Source organism: Sus scrofa, chromosome 5 (genome assembly GCF_054392235.1).
Source record: "Sus scrofa isolate SSC_HxYL_T2T_F1_AM1 chromosome 5, Sscrofa_HxYL_maternal_Yorkshire_Landrace_v2.0, whole genome shotgun sequence".
In the NCBI taxonomy this organism is placed as follows: Eukaryota; Metazoa; Chordata; class Mammalia; order Artiodactyla; family Suidae; genus Sus; species Sus scrofa.
Genome location: NC_139387.1, coordinates 99,500,722 through 99,518,898, shown reverse-complemented (window position 1 = coordinate 99,518,898; position 18,177 = coordinate 99,500,722). Strand labels below are relative to the sequence as shown.

The 18,177-nt window shown below is 35.8% G+C and overlaps 1 long non-coding RNA gene across 1 annotated transcript in view; it reads left to right on the top strand.

Moving 5' to 3' along the window:
• LOC146403585 (uncharacterized) overlaps positions 1 to 18,177 on the top strand; it is a 276,598-nt gene that overhangs the window by 234,078 nt on the left and 24,343 nt on the right. The window contains exon 1 of the long non-coding RNA XR_014804490.1: positions 14,087 to 14,130. This is a non-coding gene — a long non-coding RNA (uncharacterized LOC146403585). Of the gene's footprint in view, positions 14,131 to 18,177 lie in introns of the transcript that reaches the window.

Below are 18,177 nucleotides of genomic sequence, written 5' to 3'. Positions count from 1 at the left end.
TAAAGAAACCAATATGATGTTAAAATCTGTTCAAAAGCTTGGGTGAAACTAGGCACTGTAATAAAGAAATATCAGGATAGGATTGCTGGGTTACATACAGAACTGATTAATGTCTTACAGGAAAATAAAGTGTAACCTTTGGCACTATGTATTTCATTGGACAGAAATTATTTGATCTCTGCTGGACCAAATTTACAAATTAACCTCTGCTCCAACAGAGTTATAAAATAGCCCAGTTGATGGTAAGTCAAGCCCAGGATTGCACTGAAAGGACACTCAGTAATCAATTTTGCCTATATCCAAGTTGCAAATAATTTTTCTGACACTTACAAGGTCAGGTAACTTAATTTTTTTTTCTTTTTCTGCTGTATCCCCAGATCCTCCAACAGTAATGGACAGATAGTATTCTTTTATCTTAGTTTAGATTCCCCAAGAGATAGATCTTGAGGCAAAGATTTGAATGCCTGTAGTTAGAGAAGTGATCCAGAAAAGCTGATAGATAGGGCAGTAAAGAAGTGAGATAGTGAACAGAGGAAAGTTAAAAAGAGTGTGACATGAGGCAGTTGTTTATCTGGAAAATGGGAATTCAGTCCCAGGGTGCAACATGGGAGATAGCGAAGAGCATGCCTCAGAGTTATTCCAACCCAGTAATGAAACACTGGGATTATTTATTCATCAACTCTGACTCATTTGTTGAGGGCTGCTTCCAAGAAAGTTAACTCTATTTTATGTCATTTGTCTTACATGCATGCTGAGTATGCTCCTCAGGCAAAATAAAAATAAAAATAAAACAAAATAAACAAACAAACTAAACCTTTTTTGGTAGAGAGGACACATTCCCAGTAGTAGCAAGTGAGTCCCAAGAGGATATTGCTTGGGCACTGACAATATCTGTTCTGGTGCTCTTATTTAAGGGGGGAAAAAAAAAAAAAGTATTGGTTGAGTGAATATACACATGGAATGTTTTCAATGCTCTTGTAAATTGCATCCTAGGTTTTATATGCCCCCATAGAATGAAAGGGGTAAGGAAAACAACAAAAGAAATGATATAAAGATCTTGGAACCACATCGGCTTTTTCTACCCAAGTGATACAGCAGGAAAAAAAGGGTAGGATTTGATATCAGACAGCTTAGGTTTATTTACACCATCTACTTATATGACCTCCATCAGGTGACTTGTCTCAGTATTAGTTTTCCCACCTCCAGAATTGACATAATTAATCTCAATTCTCCAATTATGAGAATATCACCAAAATTTGAATACATAGTTGCCACGAAAAGGATAGGACCTAACTACTTACTTAATATAAGCTATACTTGAAGTCCTGGTGTGGTTCAGCAGGAAGAAACCCACCCTAGTATCCATGAGGTTGCCAGTTCAATTCCTGGCCTCACTCAGTGTGTTAAGCATCTGCTGTTGCAGTGAGCTGAGGTGTAGGTCGCGAACCCATGGCTTGGATCTGGCTGTGGCAGAGACCAGCAGCTGCCGCTTCAATTCAAGCCCTAGCCAGGGAACTTCCATATGCCGCAGATGTGGCCCTAAAATTTTTTTTTAATTAAAAAAAATTACAGTTATACTCTATTGAAAGCGTTAACATATCTAAATTAAAAATATGATGAGCTAAATGGATTGGTCAGTCATAAACACTGAATAAGAATGATCTAGCTGACAAGCCTGTTCCTCAAGAAGAGAAAATGATCTCAAACCATTTTAGATGAAGAACGTTTTCTAAAATTATCCACCTAATTTCTTTGATTTTTACGAAAGACCTAGTAATTTTATTTCTGATAATTGTCTTCCAATGTAAATATTATCCCAGTGAAAAACCATGAGGGTCATATCAATGAGTATTTTTTTCCTATTCAAAATTAAATGTTTTATGTGTTAATAATTTTAAAAACTAGAATTTTAACTTATTCATTAGTTTCTGAGGGTGAGACTTATGAATATAAAACACTGAAGATAAAAGCTGAACTTTGTTAAATGTCCCCCTGTGAGACTTTTAGAAGACACTCAACCACCTTTGCCTGTGCCCTCATTAAAAACTTTAGCAAAGAGTTTCCACTGTGGTGTGACAGGATTGGTGGCATCTTTGGAATGCTGGGACGCAGGTTCAATCCCCAACCTGGCACCGTAGGTTAAGGACTTAGCATTGCTGCAGCTGCAGTGTAGGTCTTAACTGTGGCTCAGATATGCTCCCTGGCCTGGGAACTCCATATGCCAAAAAGAAAAGAAAAAAAAAAAAAAAAAAAAAAAAGCCTTCAAAAATAAATAGACGTGTGCACAACAAATACTCACAATTTAGAAAGGAATTGACAGAGGGTATATATAAACATCCCAAGGAGAGGATGTAGAAAAACCACCAACATTACCTCATCTGAAATAAGACAAGTTGTACTCCATAATTTAGACTTTCTTACTTTAGAGTAAAGCTGAGGAGGAAGGGAGAAACCATTATCATCCCCCGGAAGAATCTCTAGCGCCAAAGGAGGATCATCTGAGGAAGGAGGAACGAGAGGAGAAGGGCACCCAGGATCTTAGTTTCAGATTCTCTTTCTAGAGATGAATGAATCTGGGTGCAAGTTATTATTCAAATATAATGAATATGCATTCTCAAACACTCAAAAACTCATAACCTAAAGAACTCTTGAGCTTTTCCTGACAAAATTAATTAACAAAAGGAAAGCCCCCCCCCAAAAAAAAAACAACAACTACAAAAACACACTACAGATAGATCATACCCAGAGTCTGATGGGCTGATGGCAATCACTGGATGTACTTAAATGGGGCAATGAGTCAAAATATAGGTAAATATGGTTACATAAAATAAATATTAATTTAGATAATTATAAAATAATAAAACCAGAACTCAGTATATGAAGGGCAAGAAGAGGGAAGAAGGTTGAAGATAGTAATGTTCTAGTCTGGTGTGGCAGAATTTAGCTGTAATCTAAAGTGAAAAAGTCAAAAAATATAAGCTAAGTTTACAATTTAAAATGGTTGACAAAAATCTGAAAGAAAACTCTCTCCCATAAAGGTGATGAGGCTCATAGCATCTAAAAAGAAAATAAACCAAGAAGTAGTTTAAAATGTGTTATGAAAAGTTTTAACAGTAACTACTATAAAATGAAAAAAAATAGATTATATAACAATCCAGGTTACTATTAGAAAATCACTCAGCTCCAGCAGAAAAGAAACGTTTGTCAGTTTAGTTCATCCTTATTCCAGCTCCTAAAACAGTATCACCCACAAACATTAGGTACTTAATAAATATTTAATGAATGAATGAATGAGCAAGACAAAATAGAGTCAATTGAGTTAACAAAATATAAAAAATTAAAGTGTTAGAATAAGGAAATAAAAAATAACATGCTAAAATTAAAAGTTTAGAAGCATCTTTTATAACAAAATACATGTGGGTTACACCTATCTCCTAAAATTAGTCACAGATTGAATCAAAGACCAAACCCTAGGTATATTTTCTCATTAAGAAGGTATCAACAAGAAATAAATAAAACCTTAAAAAAAAAAGAACAGTGAAAATAAGATCTTAGCTTAGATATTGGGAGGGAGGTAAGGAGGAAAATAGAAAATTAAAGATGATACAAGAAGTTCCTGTTGTGGCGCAGCAGAAGCGAATCCGACTGGGAACCATGAGGTTGCTGGTTCAATCCCTGGCCTCGCTCAGTGGGTTGGGGATCCAGCATTTCTGTGGCTGTGGTGTAGGCCAGCAGTTGTAGCTCTGATTGGACCCCTAGCCTTGGAACCTCCATATGCCACAGGTGCGGCCTAACAAAAGACAAAAAAAAAAGATGCTACAACACAAAGTGTTTTGTTTTGTTTTTTAGCATAATCAACCTGGAGGATCATAGAAGTATATATTTAGATGGGAAGATGAACTACTTTGATGTTCTAGAATTATTGGCACTTCATTTTCCACTACTGAGATATCTTTGCTCACATTCCTTTGCCATGTTTCCATGGAAAAAATAATTACTTCTTAGGGGAGGATTTTTTTTTTTTTTTTAATTTCACAAACTCCTTTCAACTGTCTACTTTCCTGAAATATTCCTCAAATGTTAATTCCACAGTGTCTTATTCTGTTCCAAGAAAGGAGTACAGTATTGACAGAAATTACTCAAGTACATCTGTTCAATAAACAGGAATCGCACGCCTATTGAGAGGCAAGTAGAGGAGGTAGGACCAAGAACACACCCTCATACCATACACAGAAATAAACTCAAAATGGCTTAAAGACATAAATAAGAGGCAAGACACCATCAAATTCCTAGAAGAGAACAAAGGCAAAATGTTCGCTGACGTCAACTGTAGAAATGTTTTCTTAGGTTGGTTACCCAAAGCAATGGAAATAAAAACAAAAGTAAACCAATGGGACCTAATCAAACTTACAAGATTTGCACAGCAAAGAAAACCATACACACACACACACACACACACACACACACAAAGCAAAAAACAACCTATGGAATGGGAGAAAATTGTTTCAAACAATGCAACCAACAAGGTCTTAATCTCCAAAATATTCAAATAATGCATACAACTCAACAGAAAGAAAAAAAATTAATGGGCAGAAGACCTGAATAGACATTTCTTCAAAGAAGACATATAGATGGATAGATGGCCAACAGGCACATGAAAAAATGCTCAACATCACTAATTTATTAGAGAAATGCAAATCAAAACTACAATTAGATATCACCTCACACCAGTCAGAACGGTGATCATTAATAAGTCTACAAATAACAAATGCTGGAGAGGATGTGGGGAAAGGGAATCCTCCCACACTGTTGGTGGGAATGTAAATTGGTTGGTACAACCACTATGGAAAACAGAATGGAGGTACCTCAGAAAACTAAATATAGAACTACCATATGACCCAACAATCCCACTCCTGGGCATATATCCTGACAAAACTTCCCTTGAAAAAGACACTTGCACCTGCATGTTCACTTCAACACTATGCAAAATAGCCAAGACATGGAAACAACCTAAATGTCCATCAACAGATGAATGGATTAAGAAGGTGCAGTGAATATATACAATGGAATACTACTTACCCATAAAAAAGAACAAAATAATGCCACTTGCAGCAACATGGATCTAACTAGAGACTCTTACACTAAATGAAGTAAGCAGAAAAAGACAAATAACATATATTACTTCTATATGAAATCTGATATATGGCACAAATGAACCTATCTACAGAAAAGAAGCAAACTCTTTTTTTGAAATGGAGGTCAGACTTGTGGTTGCCAAGGGGGAGGGGGAGGGAGTGGGATGGACTGGGAGTTTGGGGTTAGTAGATGCAAACTATAGCATTTGGAATGGATAAGCAATGAGATCCTGCTGTATATACCACAGGGAACTGTACTTAATCACTTATGATGGAACACGATGGAGGATAATGTGAGAAAAAGAATGTATATATATGTATAATTGGGTCACTTTGCTGTGCAGCATAAATTGACAGAACATTGTAAATCAACTATAATGAAAACATTTTTAAAAGGAGGCAAGCATTCTCCTAGGCTCAGGTGATAAAAACATGAAAAGGGTTCAGTCACTAAGGAGCTTATAGACTCATAGGTGAGTTAACACACAAATAAAATTGTTTTCCATCCAGTGAGAGAAGTGCGGGGGGCACGTGGTTCTAGAGGAATATGAAGTGGCAAGCTTTTTACAGCAGAGGTAGGTTGGGAACCAAGAAACTTTCCTTGGAAATTATTACTCCTGAGCTGCTGAAAACTAGAAAAAGAGAAACAGAGGGACTGAATCAGAGAGAGAGAAAAAAAGATGAAGGAGGGGGAAAAGGAAGAGGAATGGAGAAAGAGAGAGGGAATGTTTAAAGAAGAACCAGGTTATTACAAGCCAGCTGGGACTAAAGTGACATCATAGGTCATAAAATTTAAAGTAACCAAAGTAGTAATTGCTATTATTACTGTGTTTACCACCAGAAAAAGAAATTTTAATTATGTTATTCACTTGATAGTTTTCAAAAATTGGAAAAACAGGTACACAGAAAGCTGCAAAATGAAGTGTAAAGACAATGACAATTTGCCTCATCTGTTTTCTCCTCAAGCTGTGTTCAGAAGCATGTGCACAATATCAAGAAAAAAAGTTCTTTTGAGGAGGAGCTGGTTAAGGATCCAGTGCTGTTACTGCAGGAGCTTGGGTTGCTGTTGTGGCACCGATTCAGTCCCTGGCCTAGGAACTTCTATATGCCATGCTGGGTGCAGACAAATTTTTTTTTTTAAATATAGAAGGTAAGATTGTACACAATACAGAAGAGAGCCCTTTGGCTTTTTTGCATATCATTTGCCATATTAAGAGTAACTTTTTTTTTTTTTGTCTTTTTGTGGCCACATCTGCGGCACATGGAGGTTCCCTGGCTAGGGGTCAAATTGGAGCTGTAGCTGCTGGCCTACACCACAGCCACAGCACTGTCCGAGCCAAGCCACATCTGTGACCTCCACCACAGCTCACGGCAACGCCGGATCCTTACCCCACTGAGCGAGGCCAGGGATCGAACCATGGTTCCTAGTCAGGTTCACTAACCTGTTGAGCCACGATGGAAACTCCTAAGAGTAAAACTTTTAATATTGTGCCCTATTTGATGGCTTCAACTTTTTTCGACTATTCATATTTTTATTCGATCTTGATATACTTTGCTCCACTGTCCGTCATGCTTGCTCTGGTAAAATATAGCCAGCAATCTCTACATCCCCCCCGTGGGTTCCTTGTTTCCTCAGAGTAGTGTTAACTCTTTACAAATAAAACTTATTTTAATAATTTATACTGTTAAACATTTAACTATTTAAAACATTGTGGAAAATTATAATACAAAGATGTAGTGAAAGTTTATTTTTTAAAATTCTTTTCACTTTTCTAGGTCCTTTGCTCTTCCATGTGAGTTTTAGAATCAGCTTTTGATTTCTGCAAAAAAAGCTTGCTGGGATTTTAATTGGAACTGTATTGAATCTATAGATCAGTTTAGGAAGAACTGGTATATTAATAGCAAGATATAGATCTCCATTTATTTAGATCTTTTTTTTTTACTTTCTCTCAGCAATAATTTGTAGTTTTTCAGTGTAAAAGTTTTGTATGCATTTTGTTGAATTTATCCCTAAATATCTGATTCACTTGGCACTATTGTGTATGTTGTTGTTTAATTTCCATTTCTGATTGCTCACTTCCAGGAAATGGAAACACAGTGACTTTTTAATATATCAATCTTGTATCTTCAAACTTGCTGAACTCACTTATTAGTTCTAGAAGTTTCTATAGTTTTTGTCAGATTGTATACATGGATTATCATGATATATGTGAATAAAGACATTTTGACTGCATTTCTAATGTAGATGCCATTTATTTCTTTTTCTTGATTTATTGCAAAGGCTAGAACCTCCCATACAATGTTGAATGGAAGTGGTGGATGTGAACATCTTTGTCTTTTTCCTGATCTGAAGAGAAAAGTATTCTGTTCTGTAACTGTTATGTGTGACAGCTGTAGGCTGCTCATAGATGCCCATTATCAGACTGAGACTGTGAACCTTTCTTTCTATATCTAGTTTGTGTAGAGCTTTATGTTTAGGTTTAGGTGTTAGATTTTTCTAAATATTTTTTTCTGTCTATTCAGATGACAACAATTTTTTTCTGCTTGTTAATGTGATAAATTATATTGATTCATTTTTGAATATCAAAGCAATCTTGCATTTCTGGAATGAACACGACTTGGTCACAATGTAATATAAATTGAATAATTATTGGATTTGATTAGCAAAAACTTGATTCAGAAGTTTTGCATATATATTTTGCATAAGGAGTATGGGTTATTGGTATGATGTGTTTTTATTTTCTTTCAGTTCAAACACTTTTTAGTTTCCTTTGCCCTACTGATTACATAGAATTGTGTTATTTAGATAAAAAATATTTAGAAGTTTTTAAATATTTTAAAGTGATTTCTAATTTAATTCCTTTTTGGTTTTATGGCCTAGAATTAAGCTTGCCAGACAAAATACAGGATGTCATTTTTAATTTTAGGTTATTATCAAATAATTTTTTTAGTATATTTCAAGTTTAACATGGGACACAATTTTACTAAAACTATTATTTGATAAAGCGAATAAAGAGGCAAGCCACATCCTGGGAGAAAATATTTGTAAAAGACACATTCAATCAAGGACTGTCATTCAAAATACACAAAGTACTCTTAAATCTCAGCGGTGAAAAAAAAAACAATAACCTGATTAAATACATTGTCTAAAGACTTTAAACAGAGATCTCACCAGAAAAAATATATACAGATGGCAAATAAACATATGAAAAGATAGTCCACATCACATATCATCAGGAAAATATAAATTAAAACAATAATTAAATACCATTACATATCCATTAGAATGTCCAAAATCCAAAACACTCACAACACCAAAAGCTGGTAAGGATGTGGAATAACAGAAACCTACTCATTGCTGGTGGGAATGCAAAATAGTCCAGACAATTTGGAATACAATTCAGTGGTTTCTTAGGAAACTGAACATACTCTTAACAGTCAATCCAGTGATCCCACTCCTTGGTGTTGACTTAAAGGAGTTGAAAATTTATATTCACACAAAAACCTGGACGTTTTAGAAGCAGGGATGTTTATAGATGTTTTTTTCCTCATTCCAAAATTTGAAAGTAGCCTAAATAGCCTTCAGTAGGTGATAAACTGTGGTATATCCAGGCAACAGAATGTTACCCAACACCAAGAAGAAATGTAATATCAAGCCATCACAAAATATGGAGGAACCTTAAATTCAGAATGCTAAGTGAAAGAATCCAATCTGAAAACTATACATGATGTGTGATTCTGACTATGTTACATTCTAGTAAAGACAAAATTGTAGGTTTTTTTTGTCTTTTTGCCTTTTCTAGGGCCGCTCCTGCAGCATATGGAGGTTCCCAGGCTAGGGGTCTAATCGGAGCTGTAGACACCAGCCTACGCCAGAGCCACTGCAACGCTGGATCCTTAACCCACTGAGCGAGGCCAGGGATGGAACCCGCCACCTCATGGTGCATTGTTGGATTTGTTAACCACTGAGCCACAATGGGAACTCCTTTTTTGTTTTTTGTTTTTGTTTTTTAGAGATGATAAAACAAACAAACAGAAAACCAGTGGTTTCAAGGTGTTAGTGAGGAGGAAGGGATGACTAGAGTACAGAGAATTTTTAGGGCAGGGAAAATCCTCCGAATGATGCTATAATGGTGGATACATGTCATTACACATTTATCCAAATCGATAGAATGTACAACACCAAGAATGAGATGTATATAAATTACAGACTGCGTGATAATGATGCTTCAGTGTAGGCTATCAACTGAAACAAACGTACCACTCTGATGGGGGATATTGATGATGGGGGAGGCTATGCATGTGTGTGGACAGGGAGTTTAGAGGATATCTCTGTATCTTCCTCTCAATTTTGCTGTAAAACTAAAATTGCTTTAAAGAAATAAAGTGCGTAATAAAAAATAAATATAATTTGATGTTTATCTGACATTTAAGTGTAGTCATATGTCCTTTTTTTGCTCTTGTCTAACTAGTAACCTTACCTAAATATGATTTATCTTAATAAATGTTCCATGTGTATTTGAAGAAAATGTAATATTCCGTTATTGTTGAGTGAAGTGTTCTGTAAAAATTAATCAACTTAAGTTTGATTGATAGTGTTTTTCAGTCTATCATAATCTTGCTGATTTTCCGCCTGCTTCATCCATTAATAATAGAGAGGTATTGAAACCTCTCATTATATTTGTGGATTTGTTTGTTTCTTCTTGAAGTTCTATCGGTTTGGCTTCAAGTATTTGAAGTTCTCTTACAAGTACATAAGTGTTTAGAATTGTTGGTTCCTCTTGATGAATTGACCCCTTTATCACTTTAAAATGAAATTCTTTCTCCGGAATAATATTCTCTTTGTCTGAAATCCACTTGGTTGTTAATATAACTTCTCCAGCTTTTTTTTTTTTTTTGATGAATTTGAGCATAGCATTTTTTTCTATTCTTTTACTTTTATCTTATTTGTGTCTTCATATTTAAACTGAGTTTGCCATAGCATATAACTGGGTCTTGTTCATTTATAACCAATATGCCTATTTCTTCCTTACAATGGGGATGTTCAGATTGTTTATATTTGATGAGATTATTAATATGATTAGATATAAGTTCATATCTTGTGACTTATTTCTGTTTATCTTATTTACTCTTTGTTGTTGATTTTTTTTCTTGCTTTTATGTCATCTTTTGGATTAGGTATGTTTATGATACATTTTATCCTCTGCCTTGGTTTATTAGTTATACTTCTTGCTTCGTTTCTATAATGGTTGTTTTAAGATTCCACGTCTTTAACTTATCATAGTCTACCTGCAAGTGACATTATACCATTTCATGTAAAATATAGGAATCTTGGGAGTTCCTGTCATGGCTCAGTGGTTAAGGAACCCAACTAGTAACCATGAGGTTGAGGGTTTGATCCCTGGCCTTTCTCAGTGGGTTAAGGATCTGGCATTGCTGTGACCTGTGGTGTAGGTCACAGATGCAGCTTGGATCCTCCGTTGCTGTGGTAGTGGCGTAGGCTGGCAGCTGTAGCTCCGATTAGATCCCTAGTCTGTGTACCTCCATATGCCCCTGAAAAAACAAAAAAGACAAAAAAAATAAAACTAAAAATAAATATAGGAATCTTAAAATACTGTACTTTCATGTTTTCCCTCTTCTTTTACTGCAAGATATGTCATAAACCCCATACTCCATTGTTATTACTTTTGTTTGCCCTAAACTATAAGCCCTCTGAAGACAGGGGCTGTGTCTTCTGTGCTTACTAGTGAATGACCATTGCCCAGGATATAGCTTTATATGAAAAAAGTACCTAATAGATTTTTTTAGTATAAAGAAAGAACGAATAAAAAGACTTTTAGTTTTTTTAACTAGTATTGTTTTTGTACTCTTCCTTATACTCAAGTATTTCATGGACACATTTTTGAAGATATAGAATGCATTGACAAGAACTATTTGAATATCAATGTTTAATTCTTTCATCTACATTAGTCCTGGGTCACTTTTTGATTCACGAATTTTTCTTTTCATTTTGGTTCATATTTTCCTGCTTCTTTGCATTTCTAAAAAACTTTGATTTTATGTCAGGCACTGTGACCTTTTCCTTGTTTGCCACTGGCTAGTTTTTGTTTTTCCGTATATATTCCCGAACGTCATTCTGGGACACAGTTGGGCTACATATTAAGAGTTTGATCCTTTAGGTCTTTTACTATTTGTTTGGTGGGTCCAGAGCAGCATTTAATCAAGGGCTAATTATTCCTCATTTTTAAAGCAAACCTCTTCTAAGTATCCTAACTAATGTCCATGTGTTATGTTTTCCCTTATGGCTTTTTGGAACGTGTACTCTTCCCAGCTCTATATGAGCACTAGATACTGTTCCCTCTAATTCTTTTGAATGGTGCTTTTTCCTAATTAAAGTAATATCCTCAAATGCATATACTGATTGCTATTCTGCTAATCACTTGAGGAAAACTTTGTTGATCTCCAGAATTTTCTCTCTGTTAAGCTTTCTTTTCCAGTACTTTGTCATGTGAACTCCAGCTTCCAGGTTTCCCTGGACTCATTTCTCTCTCTTTCAACTCAATCTGCCTGGTGCTGAGTCCCCTCTCCCTATTGCTTGGAAACTCTCACGGCAGTAATCTGGGCAACCACATGGCCAACTTTAATTGTCTTGTCTTGTGCATGTTCCGATATAATGGTGTCACCCAGCATAGGTCATTCAGTAATTGACTTTTTTTTTACTCAATAATATAACTCCCAGTTTTTCCCATGTTAGTGTATGTGAAACTAACATGTTTTAGTCACCGTATCACAGTGCATAAATTGAGCATAATATATAGTTATTTTGCCATTCTTTTTGATGAACATTTCGGTTTTTCCCAATATTTTGCTATTGTAAGCTAGATGTAGTGCATACCCATACATATGCTTTCTTAGGCAATTATGTGTGTATTTCTCTAGGGTAGATAATAATGTGTCAGTTACATTTTATGGATTCAAATTATCTTCCATGACATTATATTAATTACACCTCTCCAGAAAAAAAAAAAGTACTGTTTCTTCACAGCTTCATCTCCGATTAATATAATAAATGACTAAAAGTTAAAATTTGCATGAAATATTATATGTATTTCCTCTTCAGTTAACCATATATTCATCTTTTTTGCCCATTTTCAATTGGGATGCTTCATTATTATTTTCAGAGGATATATCCTATATATTTCTATATTGCTAAATATTCATTAATTGAATTAATTCATTAATTGAAAATTGTTTTATATTCCAAATATTTTCATGCAGAGTTTCATTTTTTATGTCTGATTTAAGAAAGTTTTTCTGATTTGAAGTTCATAAACAAGTATCAAAATATTCTCTTTTGGAGTTTCCATCATGGCGCAGTAGAAACAAATCTAAGACCCATGAGGTTGGGGGTTCAATCCCTGGCCTCAGCGGGTTAAGGATCTGGCATTGCCGTGAGCTGTAGTGTAGGTCGCAGACGTGGCTTGGATCTGATGTTGCTGTGGCTGTGGCATAGGCCAGAGGCTACAGCTCCAATTAGATGCCTAGCCTGGTAACCTCCATATGCCGCAGGTGTGGCACTAAAAAGACAAAAAAAGAAAAAAGAAAAAAAATTTTTTTAATATTTTCTTTTAGTATATTTTGGGTTAAGATTTATACATCTAAGTTTTGAATACCTGCAATTTATTTTTGTGAAAGGTGTGAGTCAGGGTTCTAAATTCCTTTTTTTCTTTAAAAGGTATAGGCGATTGTCTCAACAAAATTAATTGAATGAGGCATTTTTTCTTTGGTGATGTGAAATGTCCCCTTTATTTAAACCAAATCCTCATAGACACAGCCACAGATCGTGAAAGTTTTCATTGACATTCTCTCGGTTTACCCTAGCTGCTGTTCTGTGAGGTAAGCTCTGTAGAGAATATTGGGGCCTCCCTTTTCTATGTAAAGAAGCTGAGGCTCAGAATTGTTTGCTTAAAGTCAAGCAGCTCTCACCACACTAAGGAAGCATTCAAATTCCAAGCTTTTTCCAAATTTCATGCTCTGTTCCCCACTCTAAGGTCACGTCCAGTTGTTTTTCTGATCTCTTGGCTCAGTGATTTTTGAACAGCTTCAAGCTCTGGACAGAGTGGTTCTATTTCCCCTTTTGAAAATACCTGAGTAAGTTAATCTCAGATAACTTTTGATCTCTGATAACTCAGACACTTGATAACATGTCAAAAACTCTGCACTTCTCTTTAAATTCCATCCTCCCCAGTTTCGGAGAGGCACAGACAGGAATCAATGTGCTTTGTTCTGAGAAGTACAGAAACAAATTAAACAATAATTACTCAGGGGTTTCTTTTTGATGCACATTTTGGATTCCTTCCTTTCTGTGAAAGTTTATAGACTTTGAAAGAAGTTGGAAGAATGAAACCTTTTAAATGCTTCTTAAGACCGTAGTCCCAAAAGCTTTTTATCTTTAATGAAAGTGCACCTGTAAATGATTGTGCATCACCATCCATTTTCACCCATATGTGGCTGATGAGTAAGCGGAATGGAGGTTCATTAAAAATAAAAGCAAAGCAATTAGAAGGACTACAACACAAAGATCAACACCCATTATCAGACAGAGGAAATGGTGTGCTAAAAGAAGTATTTGCTTTTCAACTGGTTTCAACCTCCTGCAGGCTATGAAATGATAATCTCTGCTTATTTTTTTTTTCCCCAGTAAATGTCAGCTATGTCATTTCTGTTTACAGATGAGTGTGTTTCACTCTTGAAATGTTTATTCTCTTCCTCTATTATAGAAAGAAAAAGATTTTTCTAGCTTGCCTCTGGGAAAGCAATATTGTCTGCATTTGTATTCTGAACTAGACTAAAGGAAGAAGCATTGAAACAGGGAATTACTCTGTGTGTCTGATTGGATTGCAGTTTGGGGAACTGCAAAGCAGGTTTCATGCTAATAAAAAAAAAAGAGCAAACAAGCGAGAGAGATTATATGCTTCTCCACTGTGGGAGAAAGGTAACATCCAGGACGTAAAATGTATGGATAAATTGTTTTCAGCATTGCTTTATGCCTTTCTATCTCAACTGCAATCCTAATATATTGAGTTGAATATCCAACCCTTGGATCCAGATATGGAAATATTTATCGTTGTGTATTTTTGGACCTAGATTTTTTAAGTCTGCCTAGTAAATATCCAATAACATATAGCTGAATTTGTAATGAAAAAAATGGATTACAATTATATTACCACAATGAATTTTACTATTGCAAAGACAGTTTTCTCCTACCAAATGGCAGTGTAAGATGCAAGCTAATAATAACAACCATACTGACAGCATCTTGTTATTGATAAATAATTTATGGCAAATAAGTGGAGATACACTTAATATAAAGTTAGGTTACTTTGCAAAACCGAACCTATGATTAAATAGTTTCAGGTTTGTCAGGGTGTAGACAGATTATTTGCTTAATTGCCTTTTATGGATGGATTTTGTATAATAGTGTGGAGTATACATTTGCAAAAAGAAAAAATCGTTAATAGTTTATTTTTTCCGTTAATAAGTAATCTATTTCACTTTAAAATGTGTTTTAGAACATTATTCTTTTTATAGAAATTTACTTGCAATGAAAATTCTTGCTAATTTTACCTTGCTTTATGATATAAATATTTTCATATCAATACAAGTTTTTGCAGACCACAAAATATTTCTTCGGTAAACACATAAATATTTTAATGGCATTTTAGTTTCTACCAAGAGGCGCTTCTTTTTTTTTTTTTTTTTTTTTTTGTCTTTTTGTCTTTTTGCCATTTCTTGGGCTGCTCCCGCGGCATATGGAGGTTCCCAGGCTAGGGGTTGAATCGGAGCTGTAGCCACCGGCCTATGCCAGAGCCACAGCAACACGGGATCCGAGCCTCCTCTGCAACCTACACCACAGCTCACGGCAACGCTGGATCCTTAACCCACTGAACAAAGGCAGGGACTGAACCTGCAACTGCATGGTTCCTAGTCGGATTCGTTAACCACTGCGCCACCACGGGAACTCCCCAAGAGGCGCTTCTATAATTAGTCTTTATTTTTGGATATTTACTTTTTCTTAATAAGTCTTTAAATTATAAATGATGCTGCAATAAACTTCACTCATTATAAAAAAAAAAAGGACAGAAAATTTTGAGAAATAAAATTACTAGGCATGACAACATTGGCATTGTTAAGGTCCTTGATAAACAGGAGCAATGGTATTCCACTATATTTGCATAAGCAGTGTCCACTGAACCCTTGCTTGTGAGACAGGATGAAACTGAGGTTATCCCTGAAGTTTCCTCCTGCACATACTCAGAATCCTCCTTTGCCGGAGAAATAGAGTGATAAGAAAGTTGATTCTTTGACCTCTCAAAATGACTAAAAAAAATAAGTGATAGTGGTGACTATAGCATTGAAAGCCAAACCTTCATTTTCAAGACTTAGGCTTTTTCAGAGAAGGAAATAATTTCAAACCAAACAAAAATGCAGACTCTGGAAAAATGACATGTAGTTTCTACATAGTACACAAGATGCACAGGCATATATGCAGGCAGGGACTAGGATGCGTGCCATGTCTCTCTCTCACACACACACGCCTAAATTGTTCTTTTTTTTTTAATGATTTTTCTTCGCATTATCTAAATTTTAATCCAGGTTTTTGTTTTGTTTTTTGTTTTTCCCCAGCCACACCTAAGCATGTGGAAGTTCCCTGGACAAGGGATTGAATCCAAACCTCAGATGAAATTTATGCTGCAGGTGTGGCAGCACTGGATCCTTTAACCCACTGTGCTGGGGCTGGGGATCAAACCCGCACTGCCAGAGAGATAAGCCATGTCATTACCTCAGCCACAGTGAGAACTCCTTTAATCCAGTTTTAATTTTATTTTTAACCCAATTTTATCTCTAAGGAAGAGTAGAAAATTCTTGTAAGAATATTATTCTTGAGCCATTTGCTTTCTCAGAGAGCTCTGTTTTCCCAACAGCCACATAAACACTTTGCTGGTAGAAAACTTGTAATAAGAAAAGCCTTGCTTTGGATCGTCATCTGGTAATTGATCAGCACATCCTATCAAATAGCATTTTTTGACAGAAGCAACTGGTGCCACAGCAGTGTGTATATGCACCCCGAAACTGAAGAAAGGGGAATTAATCTAATAAAATATCCCATGAACATTTCCCCTTGAATTGCTGGAGAACATAATGTCTTATTTGTGCTTTATAGCTCTGCCATATTGTATGTGCTTGACCAGCAGAAAATTGTAATTGTCAGGATGGAAAACCTCTTTATGACAATGATATGGTATAAGTATGGATTTGCTGTGTTTTAAAAAAGTTCATATCCACAAAACTTCTCACGTGTCCAAATATATCTCTATTTAATTTTTCTAAATGAAAATTTTATATCTACATACAATTTAATTTCTCTTTTATAAACCATGTGAATCAGCTTAAATAAGTGATTTTCATTTCACATATTCAAATGTAAAAAAATAAGCTTCGATACTACCATGTATTGGATAATTGGAGACGTCGTATTGGAGATTGCTTTTGTCAAATTGCTGCTAACATAGTGATTACTAACTTTAAATTTTTCTGTAGAAAAAATATATCTTCCATTGAAAATGAAATAAAATCTAAAGTTTGAAATACTGGGGAGTTCCCATCACAGCTCAGTGGTTAACGCGAACGGGACTAGCATCCATGAGGATGCGGGTTTGATCCCTGGCCCAAATCATTGGGTTAAGGCCGTCGTTGCCGTGAGTGCGGCTCTAAAAAGACAAGAAAGAAAGAAAGAAAGAAAGAAAGAGAGAGAGAGAGAGAGAGAGAAAGAAAGAAAGAAAGGAAGGAAGGAAGGAAGGAAGAAAGGAAGAAAGGAAGAAAGGAAGGAAGAAAGGAAGGAAGGAGAAAGAAAGAAGGAAAGAAGGAAAGGAAGGAAGGAGGAAGGCAGGAAGGAGAGAGAGAGAGAAAGAAAGGAAGAAAGGAAGAAAGGAAGGAAGGAAGGAAGAAAGAAAGAAAGAAAGAAAGAAAGAAAGAAAGAAAGAAAGAAAGAAAGAAAGAAAGAAAGAAAGAAAGAAAGACAGACAGGTACATTGAAACATGGCCCATCATTATTGTTTGAACCATCATAATTTAATGAGGGTGGCAGAACCTATGTTGAAATACGTAGGAGTTGGAAAATTTGGGTCCTACTTAGAAAATGGTCCAGGGAGCTGCATCTGTCCTTACCATTAATTGATCTTTTGTGCAAACCTTTCAAAAGTTCTTTACTGTGAATGGCTTGAGAATGAGTATGTTTGATCATCAATATGTCCCAGACTGAAAGTTTCAACCTCTTTATCCACCAAACCTGTTTCTTTTCCATTGTTTGCCTGACTCAGCATTAGCTCTCGACGTCTAACTGTTCCTGCCTGCAATTTGACAGGCATTCCAGGCCCCTCCATTTCCTTTCTTTCCCACAAATACAGTCTTGTATTCCCACCGGGATTTACATCCATCCACTTTTTATACTCCGAATTACTCTGTTTGACCAGGCCATTTGAATTTCTGCAAGCCTCCTGCCTCCAGTACTGATTTTCCTCTCTCCCGTTTATAAAATATGATCAGAGCTATTCTCTAAGATGCAAGCATGATCATATCCCAGTGCATAAAACCATTTAGCAGCTAACTGTTGCTCTGAAAATAATATGCAAACTTCGTGGCATGGTTTATAAGATGTTTGATAGCCACTTTGTACCCTGAATTCAGTCTCATCCCTGGTGTTTCATGCAGCCGCCCACCCCTCTTCCTTCACACACGCATGGATCCCCCCGGCTCTTCCAGCTTTTCTGAGCTTTGTTCAGCTTCTAGAATTATACAGGCTTTCGTACCTCTGGGCATTTGCACATGATTTTCTCTGCCAGAAAAACTTCTGGTCCTGCCAGGAAAATTCTTAATCCTCATTTTTTATTACCTAATTCCCATTCATCCTTTTGACTAATGGATTTCAAATACATTTTTGGTCATGATCTATTTTAAAAAATATGTTTTACGTCCAACCCAG